Source organism: Cherax quadricarinatus, chromosome 8 (assembly GCF_038502225.1).
Source record: "Cherax quadricarinatus isolate ZL_2023a chromosome 8, ASM3850222v1, whole genome shotgun sequence".
Classification (NCBI taxonomy): Eukaryota; Metazoa; Arthropoda; class Malacostraca; order Decapoda; family Parastacidae; genus Cherax; species Cherax quadricarinatus.
This window is the reverse complement of record NC_091299.1, coordinates 37,908,163-37,929,574: the sequence shown is the minus strand read 5'-3', so window position 1 is coordinate 37,929,574 and position 21,412 is coordinate 37,908,163.

The following is a 21,412-nucleotide window of genomic DNA, read 5'->3' as shown; positions in this document are numbered from 1 at the left end:
CTCCCAGTTCCTGCTCTCTCCAGCTATCCTCTCCTCCATTTTCCTGCCAAGCTGTACTAGTTTCCTTCCCCAGTCTTCCTCCCTTTTTTTGAGCTCTGCCTCCCAATCTTCCCTCCCAGGTTCCACCAGATCCCTGGTTCTCGGTCTTCTTGGGTAACCCACTGAACTCCAGAACAAGCCTGTGAGCTTTCGAGTGGGTGTTTGTGATAGGTGAGTGTTGTAGGGAGGGGAAGGTGGGAGAGGCAGGGCAGAGGAGAGAAGGATATGAGGTGGGATGGGAGATTTAAGGGGTACTAGGGATATAGGGAGGGCAGGGGAGAAGGATATGAGGTGGGAGGGGGACAGCGGCAGAGAGAGATTAGGGAGAGAGGGAGAGAGAGAGAGAGAGAGAGAGAGAGAGAGAGAGAGAGAGAGAGAGAGAGAGAGAGAGAGAGAGAGAGAGAGAGAGAGAGAGAGAGAGAGAGAGAGAGAGAAAGAAAGAGAGAGAGAGAGTGGGAGTGTGTGTGTGTGTGTGTGTGTATGTGTGTGTTTATGTACTCACCTAGTTGTACTCACCTAGCTGAGGTTGCAGGAGTCGAGTCCAAGCTCCTGGCCCCGCCTCTTTACTGGTCGTTACTGGATCACTCTCCCTCAACCGTGAGCTTTATCATACCTCTGCTTTAAGCTATATATGGATTCTGCCTCCACTACATCGCTTCCCACACTATTCCACTTCCTGACTACTCTGTGGCTGAAGAAATACTTCCTAACATCCCTCTGATTCATCTGTGTCTTCAACTTCCAACTGTGTCCCCTTGTTGCTGTGTCCCATCTCTGGAACATCCTGTCTTTGTCCACCTTGTCAATTCCTCTCAGTATTTTGTATGTCGTTATCATGTCCCCCGAATCTCTTCTGTCCTCCAGTGTTGTCCGGTTGATTTCCCTTAACCTCTCCTCGTAAGACATACCTCTTAGCTCTGGGACTAGTCTTGTTGCAAACCTCTGCACTTTATCTACTTTCTTAAAGTGCTTGACTCACGAAATCGTAATGACACGATTGCAAACAAACCATACCTCGGCCGGGATTGAACCCGCGGTCAGAGAGTCTCAAAACTCCAGCCCATCGCGTTAGCCACTAGACCAGCTAGCCACAATAAGATTCGTCCAACTAGGTATATTTCTACACCTTCCTATGGTGTAGAAATATACCTAGTTGGACGAATCTTATTGTGGCTAGCTGGTCTAGTGGTTAACGCGACTGGCTGGAGTTTTGAGACTCTCTGACCGCGGGTTCAATCCCGGCCGGGGTATGGTTTAAAGTGCTTGGCTAGGTGTGGGTTCCAAACTGGTGCCGCATACTCCAATATGGGCCTTACGAAGACGGTGTACAGGGTCTTAAACGATTCCTTATTAAAATGTCGGAATGCTGTTCTGATGTTTGCTAGGCGCCCATATGCTACAGCAGTTATTTGGTTGATGTGCGCTTCAGGAGATGTGCCTGGTGTTATACTCACCCCAAGATCTTTTCCCTTGAGCGAGGTTTGTAGTCTCTGGCCTTCTAGACTGTACTCCGTCTGCGGTCTTCTTTGCCCTTCCCCAATCTTCATAACTTTGTACTCGGTGGGGTTGAACTCCGGGAGCCAATTGCTGGACCAGGTCTGCAGCTTGTCCAGATCCCTTTGTAGTTCTGCCTGGTCTTCGATCGAATGAATTCTTCTCATCAACTTCACGTCATCTGCAAACAGGGACACTTCGGAGTCTATTCCTTCCGTCAAGTCGTTCACAAATACCAGAAATAGCACTCGTCCTAGGACTGACTCCTGTGGGACCCCGCTGGTCACCGGTCCCCACTCTGACACCTCGCCACGTACCATGACTCGCTGCTGTCTTCCTGACAAGTATTCCCTGACCCATTGTAGTGCCTTCCCTGTTATCCCTGCTTGGTCCTCCAGTTTTTGAACTAATCTCTTGTCTGGAATTGTGTCATACGCCTTCTTGCAGCCCAAGAAAATGCAATCCACCCACCCCTCTCTCTCTTGTCTTACTGCTGTCACCATGTCATAGAACTCCAGTAAGTTTGTGACAGAGGATTTCCCGTCCCTGAAACCATGTTGGTTGCTGTTGATATCATTCCTTTCTAGGTGTTCCACCACTCATTTCCTGATAATCTTCTCCATGACTTTGCATACTATACATGTCAGTGACACTGGTCTGTAGCTTAGTGCTTCATATCTGTCTCCTTTTTAAAAGATCGGGACTACATTTGCTGTTTTTCATGCCTCAGGCATTCTCCCTGTTTCGATAGATGTATTGAATATTGTTGTTAGGGAAAATCTTGGAAGGAATGGTCCCAAATCTGCACACAGAAATCACTCCCTACGAAAGTAAACGACTGGGCAGGCGATGCAAAATGCCCCCAATAAAAAGAAGGGGCGCCATTGGTACACTAAGGGAAAATACCATAAGTGTCCGGGGCCCAAAACTGTTTAACAGCCTCCCATCAAGCATTAGGGGAATTGCCAATAAACCCCTGGCTGCCTTCAAGAGAGAGCTGGACAGATACCTAAAGTCAGTGCCGGATCAGCCGGGCTGTGGCTCGTACGTTGGACTGCGTGCGGCCAGCAGTAACAGCCTAGTTGATCAGGCCCTGATCCATCGGGAGACCTGGTCATGGACCGGGCCGCGGGGACGTTGATCCCCGGAATAACCTCCAGGTAACCTCCAGGTAACACATAGTGCCTCTGCTCCCTCTCTCAGGACCCATGGAGAGATATTATCCGGCCCCATTGCCTTTGAGGTATCTAGCTCACTCAGATGCCTCTTCACTTCTTCCTCGGTTGTGTGTACTGTGTCCAGCACTTAGTGTTGTGCCCCACCTCTCCGTCTTTCTGGAGCCCCTTCTGTCTCCTCTGTGAACACTTCTTTGAATCTCTTGTTGAGTTTCTCACATACTTCATGGTCATTTCTTGTTGTCTCTTCTCCTTCCTCTCTTAGCCTGATTACCTGGTCCTTGACTGTTGTTTTCCTCCTGATGTGGCTGTATAACAGCTTCGGGTCAGATTTGGCTTTCGATGCTATGTCGTTTTTATATTGTCGTTGGGCCTCCCTTCTTGACTGTGCATATTCATTTCTGGCTCTACGACTGCTCTCCTTATTCTCCTGGGTCCTTTGCCTTCTATATTTCTTCCATTCCCTAGCACACTTGGTTTTTGCCTCCCTGCACCTTTGGGTGAACCATTTGCTCATTCTGGCTTTTTCTTTGTTTCTGTTACCCTTGGGTACAAACCTCTCCTCAGCCTCCTTGCACATTGTTGCTACATATTCCATCATCTCATTAACTGGCTTCACTGAAAGTTCTCTGTCCCATGGAACCCCGTTCAGGAAGTTCCTCATTCCCGTGTAGTCCCCTTTCTTGTAGTTTGGCTTCATTCGTCCTGGCCTTCCTGCTTCCCCCCTCCACTTGTAGCTCTACTGTGTATTCGAAGCTTAAAACCACATGATCTCTGGCCCAAGGGGTCTTTCATATGTGATGACCTCAATATCTGCACTACTCAAGGTGAATACTAGGTCCAGTCTTGCTGGTTCATCCTCTCCTTTCTCTCTTGTAGTGTCCCTTACGTGTTGGTACTTCAAGTTTTCCAGTACCACCTCCATCATCTTAGCCCTCCATGTATCTTGGCCCCCATGTGGCTCCAAGTTCTCCCAATCGATCTCCTTGTGGTTAAAGTCACCCATGATCAGGAGCTTTGCCCTGCGTTGCATGAGCTCTTCTGGCCACTGCAGCCAGTGTGTCAACCATCGCTCTATTGCTCTCATCATACTCTTGCCTTGGCTTCCTCCTGTTCTGTGGTGGGTTATACATCACTGCAATTACGATCTTGGGACCTCCAGAGTGAATCATTCCCGCTTTGTAATTGCTTGTTTCTCCACTGTCTCCTCTCTCCAGCTGATCAAAATTCCATCAATTTTTGATCAGCAGTGCCACTCTTCCACCCCCCTGTTCCCTTTGACTTTCCTCAGGATCTGATATCCCGTTGGAAAGATGGCATCTGTTATCATACATGTAAGCTTGGTTTCTGTGAGAGCTGTGATGTCTGATGATGCCTATTTGACTCTTTCGTGCCACTCCTCCCACTTATTTCTTATTCCATCAGCGTTTGTGTACCATACCTTCAGTTTCCTTTCCAACACTGTGGTTTGGGGGGCCTGTGAGGGTGGGAAACCTGGTAGCATACTTTGGGATTCTATAACTGGGTGTTGGATGGAAGCTGCGAGTATGGATGGTGTGTATGTGTGTGTGTGTGTGTGTGTGTGTGTGTGTGTGTGTGTGTGTGTGTGTGTGTGTGTGTGTGTGTGTGTGTGTGTGTGTGTGTGTTTGTTTGTGTGTGTGTGTGTGTGTGTGTGTGTGTGTGTGTGTGTGTGTGTGTGTGTGTGTGTGTGTGTGTGTGTGTGTGTGTGTGTGTGTGTTGTGTGTGTGTGTGTGTGTGTGTGTGTGTGTGTGTGTGTGTGTGTGTGTGTGTGTGTGTGTGTGCGTGTGTGTGTGTACTTGCCTAATTCAGCCTAACTTTGGTTGCAGGGGTCGAGTCACAGCTCCTGGCCCCATGTCTTCCATGGACCTCTACCAGGTCCACTGTTTCCTTGCTCCGTGAGCTTCGTCGTACCTCTTATTAAAGCTATGTGGATCGTACTTCGACTAAATCACTCTCCAGTCTATTCCATTTAATGACAACCCTATGACTGAAGAAATGCTTCCTAACATTCCCGTGACTCGTCTGAGACTTCAACTTCCAACTGTGACCCCTTGTTTCCGTTACCCATCTTTGTCCACCTTGTTGATTTCTCTCAGTATATTATATGTCATTATCATATACTCCCTGTCTCTCTTATCCTCCAGTGTCGTCCGGTCGATTTCCCTTAACCTCTCCTCGTAGGACATACCCCTTACATCCGGGGCTAGTCACTTTGCAAACCTTTGCACTTTCTCTAATTTCCTTATGTGCTTGGCTAGTTGTGGGTTCCAAACTGACGCTGCATACTCCAATAAGGGCCTGACGTATACTGTGTACAGGGCTCTGAACGATTTCTTACTGAGATGTCCGAATGTTATTCTTAGGTTTGCTAGGCGTCCGTGTGCTGCAGCAGTTATTTGGTTGATGTGAGCCTCACCCCAAGATCCTTTTCCTTGAGTGAGGTTTGTAGTCTCTGGCCTCCCTATTCTGTACTCCGTCTGCCGTCTTCTTAGCCCTTCTCTAAGCTTCATGACTTTGCACTTGGTAGCGTTGAACTCCAGGAGCCAGTTGCTGGACTAGGCCTGCAGCCTGTCTAGATCCCTTTGTAAACCTACCTGGTTCTCCTCCGACTGAATTCTCCTCATTAACTTCACATCGTCTGCAAACAGTAACACCTCTGTGTCTATTCCTTCTGTCATGTCGTTCACATATGCCAGAAACAGCACCGGTCCTAGGACTAATCCCTGTGGAAGCCCGCTCGTCACAGGCACCCACTCGGACACCTCGTCGCGTGCCATGACTAGGTGATGTCTTCCCGTCAGGTATTCCCTGAACCATTGCAGTGCCCTCCCTGTTATTCCTGCCTGGTCCTCAAGCTTTTGCAATAATGTCTTGTGTAGAACTGTCAAAAGCCTTCTTACAGTCCACGAAAACGCATTCTACCCACCCCTCTCTCTCTCTCTCTCTTTTGTCTTACTGCTGTTACCTTGTCATAGAACTCTAGTAAGTTTGTGATACAGGATTTTCCGTCCCTGAAACTGTGCTGGTTGTCGTTGATAAGCTCATTCCTTTCTAGGTGCTCCACCACTCTTCTCCTGATAATCTTCTCCATGACTTTGCATACTTTACATGTCAGTGACGCTGGTCTGTAGTTTAATGTTTCGCGTCTCTCCTTTTTCAAAAACTGGGGCTACATTTGCTGTCTTCCATGCCTCAGGTAGTCGGCTGTTCGACAGATGTGTTGAGGATTGTTGTTAGTGGTACACAGATCGCCTCTGCTCCCTCTCTCAGAACCCATGGAGAGATGTTATCCTGCCCCTTTGCCTTTGAGGTATCTAGCTCGGCTAGCAACCTCTTCACCTCTTTCTTGGTTGTATGTAGTGTGTCCAACACTTAATAGTGTACCCCACCTCTCCATCTTTCTGGATCCCCTTCTGTCTCCTCTGTGAATCCTTCTTTGAATCTCATGTTGTGCTCCTCACATACTTCTCGGTTGTTCCTTGTGATCTTTCCTCCTTCCTTCTTCAGCCTGTACTCCTGGTCCTTGACTGTAGATTTCCTCCTGATGTAGCTGTACAACAGCTTTGGGTCAGATTTGGCTTCCGCTGCTATGCCATATTCGTATTGTCGATGGGCCTCCCTAATTACCTAAGCATATTCAATTCTGGCTCTATGACTGCTCTCCTTATTCTCTTTTTCCATTCTTCCATTCTCTAGCACTCTTGTTTTGGCCTCTCAACACCTTTTGGTGAACCAAAGACTCGCCCTGGCCTTCTCGTTATTTCTGTTACCCTTTGGTACAAACTTCTACTCTGTCAGTTCTCTGTCCCATTGAACCTCATGCAGGAAATTCGTCATGCCTGTGTAGTCCCCTTTCTTGTAGTTTGGCTTTATTTGTCCTGCCCTTCCTGCTTCACTTTTTACTTGTAACTCTAGTACGTATTCAAAGCTCAGAACCACGTGACCACTGGTCCCGAGGGGTCTTTCATATGTGATGTCTTCAAAATCTGCACTACTCAAGGTGAATACCAGGTCCAGTCTTGCTGGTTCGTCATCTCCTCTCTCTCTCTCTCTAGTAGTGTCTCTTACGTTTTGGTACATAAAGTTTTCCAGTACCACCACCATCATCTTAGCTCTCCATGTTTCTGGGACCTCATGTGGCTCCAAGATTTCTCAGTCAATTTCTTTGTAATTGAAGTTATCCACAATCAGTAACTTTGCTCTGCTCGCAGGAGCCCTCCTGGCCACTCCAGCCAGTGTGTCAATCATTACTCTATTACTCTCATCATATTCTTGCCTTGGCCTTCTGCTATTATGTGGTGGGTTATACATCACTGCAATTACCACCTTGGGACTTCCAGACTGAAGTGTTACTATTATGTAGTCTCTTGTTTCTCCTCTCTCTTCTCTTTCCAACTTCTCAAAATCCCATTGGTTTTTGATGAGCAGTGCCACTCCTTCACCCCCTCTGTTTCCTCTGTCTTTCCTCAGGATCTGATATCCAGTTAGAAAGATGGCATCTGTTATCATTCTTGTGAGCTTTGTCTCAGTGAGAGTTATGATATCCGGTGATGCCTCTTTGACTCTTTCATGCTACTCCTCCCACTTAACGTGTATTTGTGTGTGTGTGTATGTGTGTGTGTGTGTGTGTGTGTGTGTGTGTGTGTGTGTGTGTGTGTGTGTGTGTGTGTGTGTGTGTGTGTGTGTGTGTGTGTGTGTGTGTGTGTGTGTGGATGTGTGTGTTTGTGTGTGTGTGCTTCAACTTGTGTAAAGTTTTAACTACCAGAAGAAGGCCTCAATGACGACGAAATATACAGTGCAGATATTTCTTTGTTTTATTGTCTCATTGTCAGTTTGTACATAAATATTTAAGTATTTAAGCATTTTGGTTACGGTAATTTCACCAGAGACTATCCAGCTCATATTTTATACAGGAATGAGTATAATAATTTTTTTAAATTTATTTTTTATACTTCTTAGGTCTCGTGAAGACAGACCCAACCAGACCAACGCTAAAGCTTGGCACCACAATAAGCTTTCTTCTACGAGATATCAGAGTTGCAAGCTTCGGGTGAATGCAAAGAGTGGCACACTCCATATCCTCTGATGAACTGGAACTTAAAAAAATTCAAGACAAGTTGCAGAGGAAGCTTATTTATCTGTAAAAAACTTTCATTTATGGTCACCTTGATGAGGCCATGCTAACCTCCCTATGGTGTACAAATATACCTAGTTGGATGAATCTTATTGTAGCCAGCTGTTCCACTGCCTTACGCACCATCCTTGAATTTTCCGACTCACTAAACCCACCGTACCGTGTTTTCTTAAGCTTATATTGCGTTTCCCTCGGCGTATAGGTTTATCTACACAGAGCGAGACGTCGTCCAAAAAAATGATACTGTTCATTGCCGTCATACGTATCGGCAATGAGCCGTATCATCCGGGATGTGGAGAAAAGGAAAACCATAAATAAATCTCCAAATAATATGGAACAAACTCTGACTATTGTCAACAAGGAAGACGGGCTGGACCAAATGTGGCATATGCAAATTACCAACAGTAAGAGTGCCAAATTAGAGCCATTCATATCACGGCAAATTATACAGCAAAACCCTGCAAGCCAAGCTATAAGCGAAGCCAGAGAGTAGAGAATAAAAATATAAAGATAATTATATAAGAGGAGAGAAATATAATAAGGTGGAGCTACCTAGTAATCAGTAATTTGTGTTGTGTGTTGAGTGTATTAAAGTTGCACCTGCAAAGAGAGGAATGGTATATACATGTATTTATGCAAAGGCAAACTGAGGGGAGGAGAGTAAATGGTGGGAGGAAAGAGAGAGAGAAAGAGAGAGAGAGAGAGAGAGAGAGAGAGAGAGAGAGAGAGAGAGAGAGAGAGAGAGAGAGAGAGAGAGAGAGAGAGAGAGAGAGAGAGAGAGAGAGTAAATTATATTCTCATGAACTCTCCTCAATATTTTCTGCCTGGCATGGGAACAAAATGAGAAGATACATCGGATACATCCCACTGTATTTCTGATTCACTTTCAACAAAATATTCTTCAGAAAAAAAAGACTGTAGATAAATTCTTTAATTAAAATAAAAGAGTTAATCAGATATTGTGACCCGTTAACTGACTGAGATAAGTCAAACAAAGTAACATTACTGCTGACATAGCATACACCCTTAAACCACAAGTCACCCAGAGATGCTGAATGATATTACAATGACAATAACAATAACAACAAACCACGGAACGGGTGAGGCTTTAACCAATGGCAAGTGATCCCTAAAACTCATTTTCCACGAGTTCTGTGATTTGTATGCAATCGTGTTATTCCCATTTCGTTAGTAATAATAACAATAAAGAATGACAACACACACAGGAATCGTCATTAATACCAATTTAGGTGTTAGGGGAACAACAGACGGTAAAATATTATTTATAGTATAACCTTTCCACCCCTGTGCGTCTCCCTAATGTCAGCTGCTGGGGTCATGAAAGGGTTTTAATATAGGTGGACCTGTGGTGGGGTGAGGGATGGTGAGGCTAAGGATGGAGGGGGTGTGGCATAGTTGGGGTGAGGGAGGGTAGGGTGAGGTATGGTTGGGGTTAGGGATGGTTCGGTTAGGGATGGTTGGGTAAGAGAGAGTAGGATGAGGGATAGTGAGGTGAGGGATGGTTGGAGTAGGGTTGGTTGGGTTAAGGATGGTGGGTTGAAGGATTGTGGGGTGAGGGTTGGTGAGTGGGGAGGTGAGGGATAGTGAGGAATAGGGGTGTTGAGCGAGGCTCACTGTTAACACAACTAAGTGAGAACATTATACACTACAATTTCATCTGCTGTGGAGCCATATGAAGAACTGAGAGAGAACAAGAGAAAAACCTAGAAGATTCATCTTAGGGGAGGAGATAAGGACATAGAATTAGGAGAAACGAGATAGCCACTGGAGAGGTGAGGAGACAGCCAAGGTCAGTTCAGGTGTATTATACAGATTAAAGACAATTATTATCATTAACAAAACATTGACTAAAATAAACGAAGAACAAAAATGCATAATACCGGACTGGAACCATACACGAATAACTGGCGCACAGGAGAGAGAAGCTCTATTTACTGCTACCCATACTACCTCTACTACTACTGCTCCACTTTCTTCTTTCTTCCTCTCTTTGTTCCGTCCCTGTCCCCCTCTCTTATATATACTGGCTCCTTCACCTTTGTGTGTTAGATCGAAATGTCTTTTTAAGCTTCTCTCTCCTATATATGCATTATTTGTGTATTAAAATTAATATTTTAAATGTAGTGCACAAGATCCAATGCAACTAGAGTACAAGGTCTACGAAGTCTAGATAAGGGATAGATAGCTTTCGCAAAAGATCAGCTTAAGGTAATTTTACGATCTTTAACCTGAGGACGAAGAGTAGTATTAAGTATTTGTAAATAAAAACAGAGAAGCAAAAAAATGTATTTTAATACGAGAATCAACAAAGTTCGTGAAGTTAGGATTGCAAAGGCAAGAGAAAGAACTGTCCAGGATGAAAATTTAATTTTCGAGAAATTAAAGATTTCAGATAAAGACGAGAAGGGGAAAACTAATGGACTTCTTTTAATAGATGGTGCATGCAACAGTGTATATAGGCTTGCAGAAAATGTAAAGAGGTACCCCAGTCACAGGGCAGTGGACATGGTCCTCGGAATAAGGAAGAAATTAATTAATTTCCCATTCAGCTTTAATTTTGATGTAAGAAGCAAAAGGGTTAAAATCAACAACAAACTCTTGGAAAGGCTTAGCCACAAGAACTTAGAGAGAGGACATAATCCACATAACGAAACCGTGAGTGGGTGTGGGTGGGTGTGAGTTGGACCTGACTAGCTACTAGATCGGATGCAGTGCTCCTCACTTAAGTGACGTGTCTGACCTCACTAAGTCAAGGCGTTGGCTTAAGCCGATGGAGAGAATTGGAGGTGCCTCGCATAGACCAGTAGGCCTGTTGCAGTGTTCCTTCTTTCTTATGTTCTTAGGAGGGCAAATATTCTATTAGTGGGATGGATCTGTGAAGGACCTGCCTAGTATGGGCCAACAGGCCTGCTGCAGTGTTCCTCCTTTCTTATGTTCTTATATAGTGTTTGAAGGCGATGTGTGGTGCGAATATTATAAATCAAATACAAAGCATGGAGATTAAGTGTGAAGTTACTAAAAGCATAATTCAGAGGTCTGAGGAGGGGTTGTTGAGATGGGCTGAGTATTTACAAAACATGGAAGAAATAGCATGGCAAGGTTATATATATATCTGGGGTGGAAAGAAGGAGAGCTAGGAGTCACCCCAGGAAAGATTTGAGTGCTAGGGGCTTGAACATCCAACAGGCTTGTGGGAACATGTTAAATCGAAGAGAATGGAGACAAATGATTTTTGCGACGTGTTGGTGGAGTGTGAGCAAGGCAACATTTATGAAGGGATTCAGAGAAACAAATTAGCCGGATTAAAGTCCTGGAGGTTGGACGTACAGTGCTTGCAATCTGAAGGTGGGACGTACAGTGCCTGCACTCTGAAGGTGGGACGAACAGTGCTTGCAGTCTGAAGGAGGGAAGTACAGTGCTTGCATTATGAAGGAGGAAAGTACAGTGCCTGCACTCTGAAGGACGTACAATGCCTGCGCTCTGAAGGAGGAAAGTACAGTGCCTGCACTCTGAAGGACGTACAATGCCTGCGCTCTGAAGGTGGGACGTGCAATGCCTGCACTCTGAAGGTGGGACGTACAGTGCTTGCAGTCTGAAGGAGGGAAGTACAGTGCCTGCACTCTGAAGGTGGGACGTACAGTGCCTGCAATCTGAAGGATGGAAGTATAGTACCTGCACTCTGAAGGTGGGACGTACAGTGCCTGCACTCTGAAGGAGGGAAGTACAGTACCTGCACTCTGAAGGAGGGAAGTACAGTGCCTACACTCTGAAGGAGGGAAGTACAGTGCCTACACTCTGAAGGAGGGAAGTACGGTGCCTGCTCTCTGGAGGAGGGAAGTACAGTGCCTGCACTCTGGAGGAGGGAAGTACAGTGCCTGCACTCTGGAGGAGAGAAGTACAGTGCCTGCACTCTGAAGGAAGGAAGTATAGTGCCTGAAATCTGAAGGAGGCAAGTACACTGCCTGAACTCTGAAGGAGGAAAGTACAGTGCCTGAACTCTGAAGGAGGGGTGAAGATACTGCAGTTTTGGAGGGCCATGTGAACTGTGATGTAAAATCACCGTCTTGCCAGATTTTACGAATGTCGGTAAATGTGTTTAATATTTGTTTGGTGGGGGCGGTGGCCGTATCTCTGGAAAATGACATGAGTATGAAAAAAAATCCCACGTCACCGGCATATATACATCGATACACTAGCTATAGGTATAATTCTATTATCCAGAAATATACTAGCACATACACCCGGACGACAGATGTAGAGAATATACCACAGTTCTCTCTCCTCCCCCCAACATACACAGTGTGCAGTTATCATAGCCGATAAATCTTATTAACCCTGGATCTAAATTGCTTGCTGCCAACAATGAAAATTTGTTCTACAATATATACCTTTTCTCCACTTATTAACTAAATATAGGAAGACATACACGAGCTTTTCATATGAACGTAGGAATATCTTAGGTATCCAATAGCGACACTAGACATTTCTTATATAAATGTTTTGCTCAGTGGGAGCTATTTATTCCAATTAGCGAAACGTTTCCATAATAAATCTAATTCTGCCCTGGTGTCTTATTTACATAAGGATATCGTAGTTTACGCCATCGTAAAATGTTACTTAAGAACATAAGAAAGAAGGTAAACTGCAACAGGCCTACTGGCCTATGCGAGGCAAGTCATATTCGTCCACCGGGTGAAGCCAATGCCTTGACCTAGCGAGGTCAGATACGTCACTTAAGCCGTGATTGCTCTTAACAACTACATAAACGTCAACACGTTAGTTTATTTTGATAAATACATTTGCTTTAATATGAAGTTTATTAGCACAGGTAGTCTAATTCTGCACCTAGAACAGCCTATGGGAAGGAGATTTAAGACGTAATAGATCCATGTTCTTCGAGCCAGATCCCTTCATGGAAGTTTCTTTGATGCCGGTGAAGGGCTTTGATCCAAGGAGTTGGAGCTACTTTGGCTGAATCGTAAATTTCCTCCCATCTCCCAGGCCCTGTGCGACTTTTACGAGGGTTCAAATTCACGTAGTTTAATCCTCTCGCAAATTTCTCCTGGTATGAATACCCAAATTTATGAAGATCCATATTTTGTTTTATCGCGTTTATGTATTATGTGCATGAAGCGCTAAACCACACGGCTTTATCTCTTCCACTTGAATACAATAATGTGTATGCATAGCATTCCTAACATAACAGTAATATTTATTTTTATTTGCCTATACAATATGCCTAATTTCATAAAATTTCCAAAGACTGAGGGCCCTGAATCTGCACTCTCTAGAAAGGCGTAGAATTGGGGGGTATATGAGTGAGGTGTATAAATGGAAAACAGGAATTAATAAAGTAGATGTAAATAGCGTGCTAAAAAATATCTAATATAGACAAGATCCGCAGTAATGGTTTTAAATTGGAAAAATTCAGATTTAGGAAGGGTATAGGAAAGCACTGGTTTGGTAATAGAGTTGTGGATGAGTGGAGCAAATTAGGCTAAGATGCTGTGTAGTTTTAAAAACAGGTTGGATAAATACATGAGTGGGTGTGGGTGGGTGTGAGTTTGACCTGACTAGCTTGTGCTACTAGGTCGGATGCCGTGCTCCTATCTTAAATGGAGAGTTAGAGGTATCGGGAAGATGGAGGGAATATTTTGAGGAATTGATAAATGTTGATGAAGATAGGGAATCTGTAATTTTGTGTATAGGGCAAGAAGGAATAACATCTTGTAGGAGTGAGGAAGAGCCAGTTGTGAGTGTGGGGGAAGTTCGTGAGGCAGTAGGTAAAATGAAAGTGGGTAAGGCAGCTGGGATTGATGGGATAAAGATAGAAATGTTAAAAGCAGGTGGAAATATAGTTTTCGAGTGGTTGGTGGTATTATTTTATAAATGTATGGAAGAGGGTAAGGTACCTAGGGATTGGCAGAGAGCATGCATAGTTCCTTTGTATTAAGGCAAATTGGACAAAAGAGAGTGCAAAAATTATAGGGGTAAAGTGTATGGTAGAGTTATTATTGAAAGAATTAAGAGTAAGACAGAGAGTAGGATAGCAGATGAACAAGGAGGCTTTAGGAAAGGTAGGGGGTGTGTAGACCAAGTTTTTACAGTGAAACATATGGGTGAACAGTATTTAGTTAAGGCTAAAGAGGTTTTTGTGGCATTTATGGATTTGGAATAGCCGTATGACCGGGTGGATAGGGGGACAATGTGGCAGATGATGCAGGTGTATGATATAGGAGGTAGGTTACTGAAAGCAGTGAAGAGTTTTCACGAGGATAGTGAGGCTCAGGTTAGAGTATGTAAGAAAGAGGGAGACTATTTCTAAGTAAAAGTGGACCTTAGACAAGGATGTGTGATGTCACCGTGGTTATTCAATATGTTTATAGAAAGAGTTGTAAGAGAAGAGAATGCTTCGGTGTTGGCAAGAGGTGTGGAGTTAAAAGATAAAGAATCAAACACAAAGTGGGAGTTGTCACAGTTGCTTTTTGCTGATGACACTGTGCTTTTGGGAGATTCTGAAGAGAAGTTGCAGAGGTTGGTGGATGAATTTGATAGGGTATGTAAAATAAGAAAATTAAAGGTGAATTTAGGAAAGAGGATAACAAAAAGATTAGGTGACGAAAGACAGGATATGACTGAAGGGAGAGAGTATGGAGGAGGTGAATGAATTCAGATATTTGGGAGTGGACGTGTCAGCAGATGCGTCTATGAAAGATGAGGTGAATCATAGAATTGATGAGGGAAAAAAGGTGAGCGGTGCACTTAGGAGTCTGTGGAAGCAAAGAGGGGAATGTATGAGAGTATAGTTTTACCAACGCTCTTATAAGGGTGTAAAGCATGTGTGATGAATGTTGCAGTGAGGAGAAGGCTGGAGGCAGTGGAGATGTCATATCTGAGAGCAATGTGTGGTGTGAATGTAATGCAGAGTATTCGTAGTTTGGAAGTTAGGAGGAGGTGCGGGATTGCCAAAACTGTTGTCCAGAGGACTGAGGAAGGGTTCTTAAGGTGGTTTGGACATGTAGAGAGAATGGAACGAAACAGAATGACTTCGAGAGTGTATAAATCTGTAGTGGACGGAAAGCGGGGTAGGGGTCGGCGTAGGAAAGGTCGGAGGGAGGGAGTGAATGAGGTTTTGTGTGCGAGGGGCTTGGACTTCCAGCAAGCATGCGTGAGCGTATTTGATAGGAATGAATGGAGACAAATGGTTTTTAATACTTGACGTGCTGTTGGAGTGTGAGCAAGGTAACATTTATGAAGGGATTCAGAGAAACTGGCAGGCCGGACTTGAGTCCTGTAGATGGGAAGTACAGTGTCTACACTCTGAAGGAGGAATGTTAATGTTGCAGTTTTATAAATTGTAGTGTAAAGCACCCCTCTGGCAAAACAGTGTTGGAGTCAATGATGGTGAAAGTTTTTCTTTTTACGGGCCACCCTGCCTTGGTGGGAATCGGCCGAAGTGTTAAATAAATATATATATATATATATATATATATATATATATATATATATATATATATATATATATATATATATATATATATATATATATATATATATATATATATATATATATATATATATATATATATTAATATTCAAATAATTTAAAGTGGGACAAAAAAGCGTTACCTCGCTCATGTCTCTACGTTAAATAGAAGTTACCTTTCATAAGACGAAAATGCTTGTATTATTATTGTTATTGTGTCTATGGAAAGCCCTAAACCCTAAGAGATAATAACATCATCTTGAGAATGGGAGGCGACCCAGTTTGACCTGAGATGAAAATAATGTTGAGCAACCAATGATGAAGGAGGTGGGACACCATGTGTTTTAATGTCCCTTGGCAATGTGTTTTTTTATGTAATAATGAAAGAATTGCCCACAATATGTTAGGTAAAATGACACATGGGCAGCTCTCCAGGAGCTTTGTCATGCCGTTGACAAAGCCGTAGAGCGAAACATTGCAATTATAAAACGTCACATTAGTTGCATGTGTGTCCTTGTACCTACATAAGAATAATTTGCGTAGGGGGAATGATATTTAATTCTTCATTATCTAAAGTTAGATTTTGCATAGCCGTAACTGATGCAAAAAAAAATTATAAAAAATCGTTCTCTGACGTCAGTGATGAACTCTACTCGAGTTCACCAAATTTTCATACAAAGGCACAAAACTTTTTCTTTAATGAAAGTTTGTAAGATAATGTAGATATTCTGAGGCCGATAACCTTAAACAGATATTTAAAAATTTCAACAAACTGATTGATCATTAGAATAGAATCTGTTAAAACAGAAAAATGTTATTTCGGTTAAAGAACGTATTGATTGCGTACTATATAAAATTTATTTCACATTCAGTAATATTGTGAAAAATTGATGGTGGAAGACCTCGTTGACGTCTTGGAAACATGTAATAACCTTTCATCCCCATGAAAATGAAACAGTCAGCATGACGTTTTGAGCAAAATCGTAGTACCAGCACTGAAATTGATCTATTGCATAAGAAAAGATGTTTTGGGATCTTTAACTCGGGATAGGGAGGTTACCCACCCATGATAACCCAAGAAAGTCAGTGCGTCATCGAGGACTGTCTGTCTTATTTCCATTGGGGTCCCTCAGTCTTGTCCCCCAGGATGCCACCCACACATGTCAACCAACACCAAGTACAGTGGAACCTCAAGTATCGAACTTAATCCGTTCCAGGAGTTAGTTCAAATTCGATAAGTCTGAAAAGCGAAGGAATATTTTCCATAAGAAATAATGGAAATAAAATTAATTCGATCCAGAAACCCAAAAATATTCACACACAAAAAAATATATATATATATTTTATAGAGAATAATTATAGCTTTACATACACAACACATATAGTGTTCAATTATGTATTAATAAATTTAAATAAACATATAAAATAACATTTTACTTACCTTTATTGAAGATTGGTGATGGCATCTGGAAGATAGGGAGGAGGAGAGAGGGAGTTGGGGTTAGTGTTTGGAAGGAGAATCCCCCTCCATGAGGACTTTAGGTATCAAAGAACTATCTGGGGTTACTTCTCTTCTGTCTTTTAATGCCACTAGGACTAGCTTGAGGGTCACTGGACCCCTGTCTCACAAATTAACTGTCCACAGTCCTCTGTTTCTGGTGCCTCTAAGATTTCCCTAAAATGGGACATGGTTCTGTCACTGAACTTGTTGCAAAGATGGCTTGTTTCAGCTTGCTCAGGGTGGTACTTCTCCACAAACATTTGGACATCATTCCACTTGGACATCATTCCACTTCTGTATTATACTCCTTCACATCTTTGGTGATTCTCACTTTCTTTACCACATGGATACCACTAGCAAGTTTGTTTGTGCCCATTGTTGCTTATTTCACAGTCCCACAAGCACTAAACACAATGAAATAATCGTAAAATGTTTGAATGAGAGTGCAGGTTAGTGTTCACTCAAGCATCAACAAAACCAAACTGGCTCACGGCGCCTGTGTGCGGACGCAGAGCGGGCTGCCGGATAAGTCTGGTACCCGGCGGTTCGAAAATAGGGGCGAGTTCGATAATAGGGACAAAGTTGGTTGGAAAAAAGGGTTCTCTTTTCGAAGAGTTCGATAAGCGATACGTTCAAAATTTGAGGTTCCACGGTACCTACTTGCTGCTAGGTGAACAGGGACAGGAGGTATAAGGAAACATGCCCAATATTTCCACCTGTGTCGGGGATCGAACCACGGATACTGTGTGTGAGGCGAGAGCATTACCAACCAAGGTCTGAGCCCTCCTATGCCCTTCTTGACGAGTCCAGGTTCAGAATGGACGCGTTTTCTAACTGTACTCGTCTTGTTCAACCTGCAGACAAATGTAAAATTAATACAGTTAGAACTGGAAAGTGTGGAGACCTCAGCTGCTATGTCACGAGCCGCATGAGACACAAGTTCAGGTAATAATTTCCTTCATGGGAGGTGCTTTAATGCTAGCCAGAGGCTCATAATCTAAAGACTCGAATTTACCCTCCTCTTGGATCGAATCTGAATGCCTCCATTTCCTTAGACACTATGAATCCTACGGGATTAGCGTGTCCTCTGAATATAATAAATATAATGAGCAAATAAGACGTTTTGCAGTCTTAGTAAAAAATACATGAAAATGTATAACTGGAGTTTTCTTTCTATAATAAAACTGCATGGTTCCTAACTCTGAGAAAACTGCCTGGTTCCTAGCTCTGAGAAAACTGCATGGTTCCTAGCTCTGAGAAAACTGCATGGTTCCTAACTCTGAGAAAACTGCCTGGTTCCTATCTCTGAGAAAACTGCCTGGTTCCTAGCTCTGAGAAAACTGCATGGTTCCTAACTCTGAGAAAACTGCCTGGTTCCTATCTCTGAGAAAACTGCCTGGTTCCTAGCTCTGAGAAAACTGCCTGGTTTCTAGCTCTGAGAAAACTGCATGGTACCCAGCTCTGAGAAAACTGCCTGGTTCCTATCTCTGAGAAAACTGCCTGGTTTCTAGCTCTGAGAAAGCTTCATGGTTTCTAGCTCTGAGAAAACTGCATGGTTCCTAGCTCTGAGAAAACTGCCTGGTTCCTATCTCTGAGAAAACTGCCTGGTTCCTAGCTCTGAGAAAACTGCCTGGTTTCTAGCTCTGAGAAAGCTTCATGGTTTCTAGCTCTGAGAAAACTGCATGGTTCCTAGCTCTGAAAAAACCTGCCTGGTTCCTAGCTCTGAGAAAACTGCCTGGTTCCTATCTTTGAGAAAACTGCATGGTTCCTAGCTCTGAGAAAACTGCCTGGTTCCTAGCTCTGAGAACACTGCCTGGTTTCTAGCTCTGAGAAAGCTGCATGGTTCCTAGCTCTGAGAAAATTGCATAGTTCCTAGCTCTAAGAAAACTGCCTTTTTCCTAGCTCTGAGAACACTGCATGGTACATAGCTCTGAGAAAACTGCCTGGTTTCTAGCTCTGAGAAAACTGCCTGGTTTCTAGCTCTGAGAAAGCTGCATGGTTCCTAGCTCTGAGAAAACTGCATGGTTCCTAGCTCTGAGAAAGCTGCCTGGTTTCTATCTCTGAGAAAACTACCTGGTTTCTAGCTCTGAGAAAACTACCTGGTTCTAGCTCTGAGAAAACTGCCTGGTTTCTATCTCTGGGAAAACTGCATGGTTCTTAGCTTTGAGAGAACTGCATGGTACCCAGCTCTGAGAAAACTGCCTGGTTTTTAGCTCTGAGAAAACTGCCTGGTTTCTAGCTCTGAGAAAGCTTCATGGTTTCTAGCCCTGAGAAAACTGCATGGTTCCTAGCTCTGAAAAAAACTGCCTGGTTCCTAGCTCTGAGAAAACTGCCTGGTTCCTAGCTCTGAGAAAACTGCCTAGTTTCTAGCTCTGAGAAAACTGCCTGATTCCTATCCTTGAGAAAACTGCATGGTTCCTAGCTCTGAGAAAACTGCCTGGTTCCTAGCTCTGAGAACACTACCTGGTTTCTAGCTCTGAGAAAGCTGCATGGTTCCTAGCTCTGAGAAAATTGCATGGTTCCTAGCTCTAAGAAAACTGCCTTTTTCCTAGCTCTGAGAACACTGCATGGTACATAGCTCTGAGAAAACTGCCTGGTTTCTAGCTCTGAGAAAGCTGCATGGTTCCTAGCTCTGAGAAAACTGCATGGTTCCTAGCTTTGAGAAAGCTGCCTGGTTTCTATCTCTGAGAAAACTGCCTGGTTTCTAGCTCTGAGAAAACTACCTGGTTCTAGCTCTGAGAAAACTGCCTGGTTTCTATCTCTGGGAAAACTGCATGGTTCCTAGCTCTGAGAAAACTGCCTGGTTTCTAGCTCCGAGAAAACTGCCTGGTTTCTATCACTGAGAAAACTACCTGGTTTCTAGCTCTGAGAAAACTGCCTGGTTTCTAGCTCTGAGAAAACTGCATGGTTCCTAGCTCTGAGAAAACAGCCTGGTTCCTAGCTCTGAGAAAATTACATGGTTCTTAGCTTTGAGAGAACTGTTCTCTATAGTGTATAGTGACAAGAGATTCTTTATTTTCCTATATAAGACTTGGACTGGTGTACATGTGGTCTGCCGCACTCAGGGATGACTGTCGAATCTCCCTCATAAGGTTGACTAATATAATCGAAGCAGATGCCTTGCTAAGTATTTTTAGGTAACGATTTTACATTAAGATGTAAAACCAACGGCAGTTGTATAACAACTTTAAGTTATGTAATCAGCATTTAGATTAGATAAACTTAATAGCTGGAAATTTTAGGCATTAATATGGAGTTAAGAGAGGGATTTAGTTTTGACATGCAGCACAGCAGGGAAGAATAATCTGGACGGTCAGTTTATGTGGTTTAACTGTACGGTGTAACCGTATGGTTTAACTGTACTGTGTAACCGAATGCTTGTAACTGTACGGTTTAATTTTTATGGTGTAACTTTAAGGCGTAATTCAGTGGAGCATTTACAAAGTCAGTTGCGCGCTCTGCCACCAGTCCCAGTGGGCGTGGAGTAAGACGTGGGCGTCGTCGGGGAAGGGGGGGCCTGGGTGAAGGCGTGGGTGACCTGACACAGTCAGTGAAGATGCACAGTGGGGGTGATGTGGGATCCTAACATCTCAACAATGCTTCAAATAAACCTTTCAGTACAAGTTAAAAAAAATCATTTTAATTCACTCCGCAGCTGAGTAACTACCTTTTGAAATATTCAATATTTTCAATCAAATTATATTGAAAATTTTAGGACAACATTTTTTATTAAGGAAAGCTTTTTCATATTTTCTTAGAGCGAAACGTTGTTCAAATAAAGAAATGGAGTTAATGTGATGCAACTGTAGATGGCTGGTATTAAGCAACACAGTCATTGAGATCTTTTCCACACACATCTCTCTCTCTCTCTCTCTCTCTCTCTTTAAGCTGTCGTGCGAATATTGCCAACCATGTGCACCGCTGCCTTCAGCACAGTGATTAGACGAAGTATATTCTTCATCCTTGTTGAAGTTTCAGCAGGAAGGATTTCAACAGAGAGCTTCTGAGCAGTCCGCCCAGAATCCTCCCGACACATCGTGAAGCATAATTATTCTGAATCCTTTCACTGTGTGATTGTTTTTTTCTTTTAATTTTCCCTCGAAAAAAGAGGACCTGTTGTTTTTCCTTCAACTTATGTTCGTGTCCATTTGTGCTATGAATTTCTCCTCTCTTTTCCTCTTGGGAATAAATTCATTTTACTTTGATGTACATGTATGCATTGCTAAATTTGCATGCATGTATGTATGTATGTATGTATGTATGTATGTATGTATGTATGTATGTATGTATGTATGTATGTATGTATGTATGTATGTATGTATATATGTATGTATGTATGTATGTATGTATGTATGTATGTATGTATGTATGTATGTATGTATATATGTATGCATGTATATATGTATGTATATGTGAATGTATATATGCATATGTAGGTACCTATGTAATATAGGTATAGACTCATACTGAGTTGCAATAAACTGTTTATATATATGTATATATATATATATATATATATATATATATATATAAATATACAT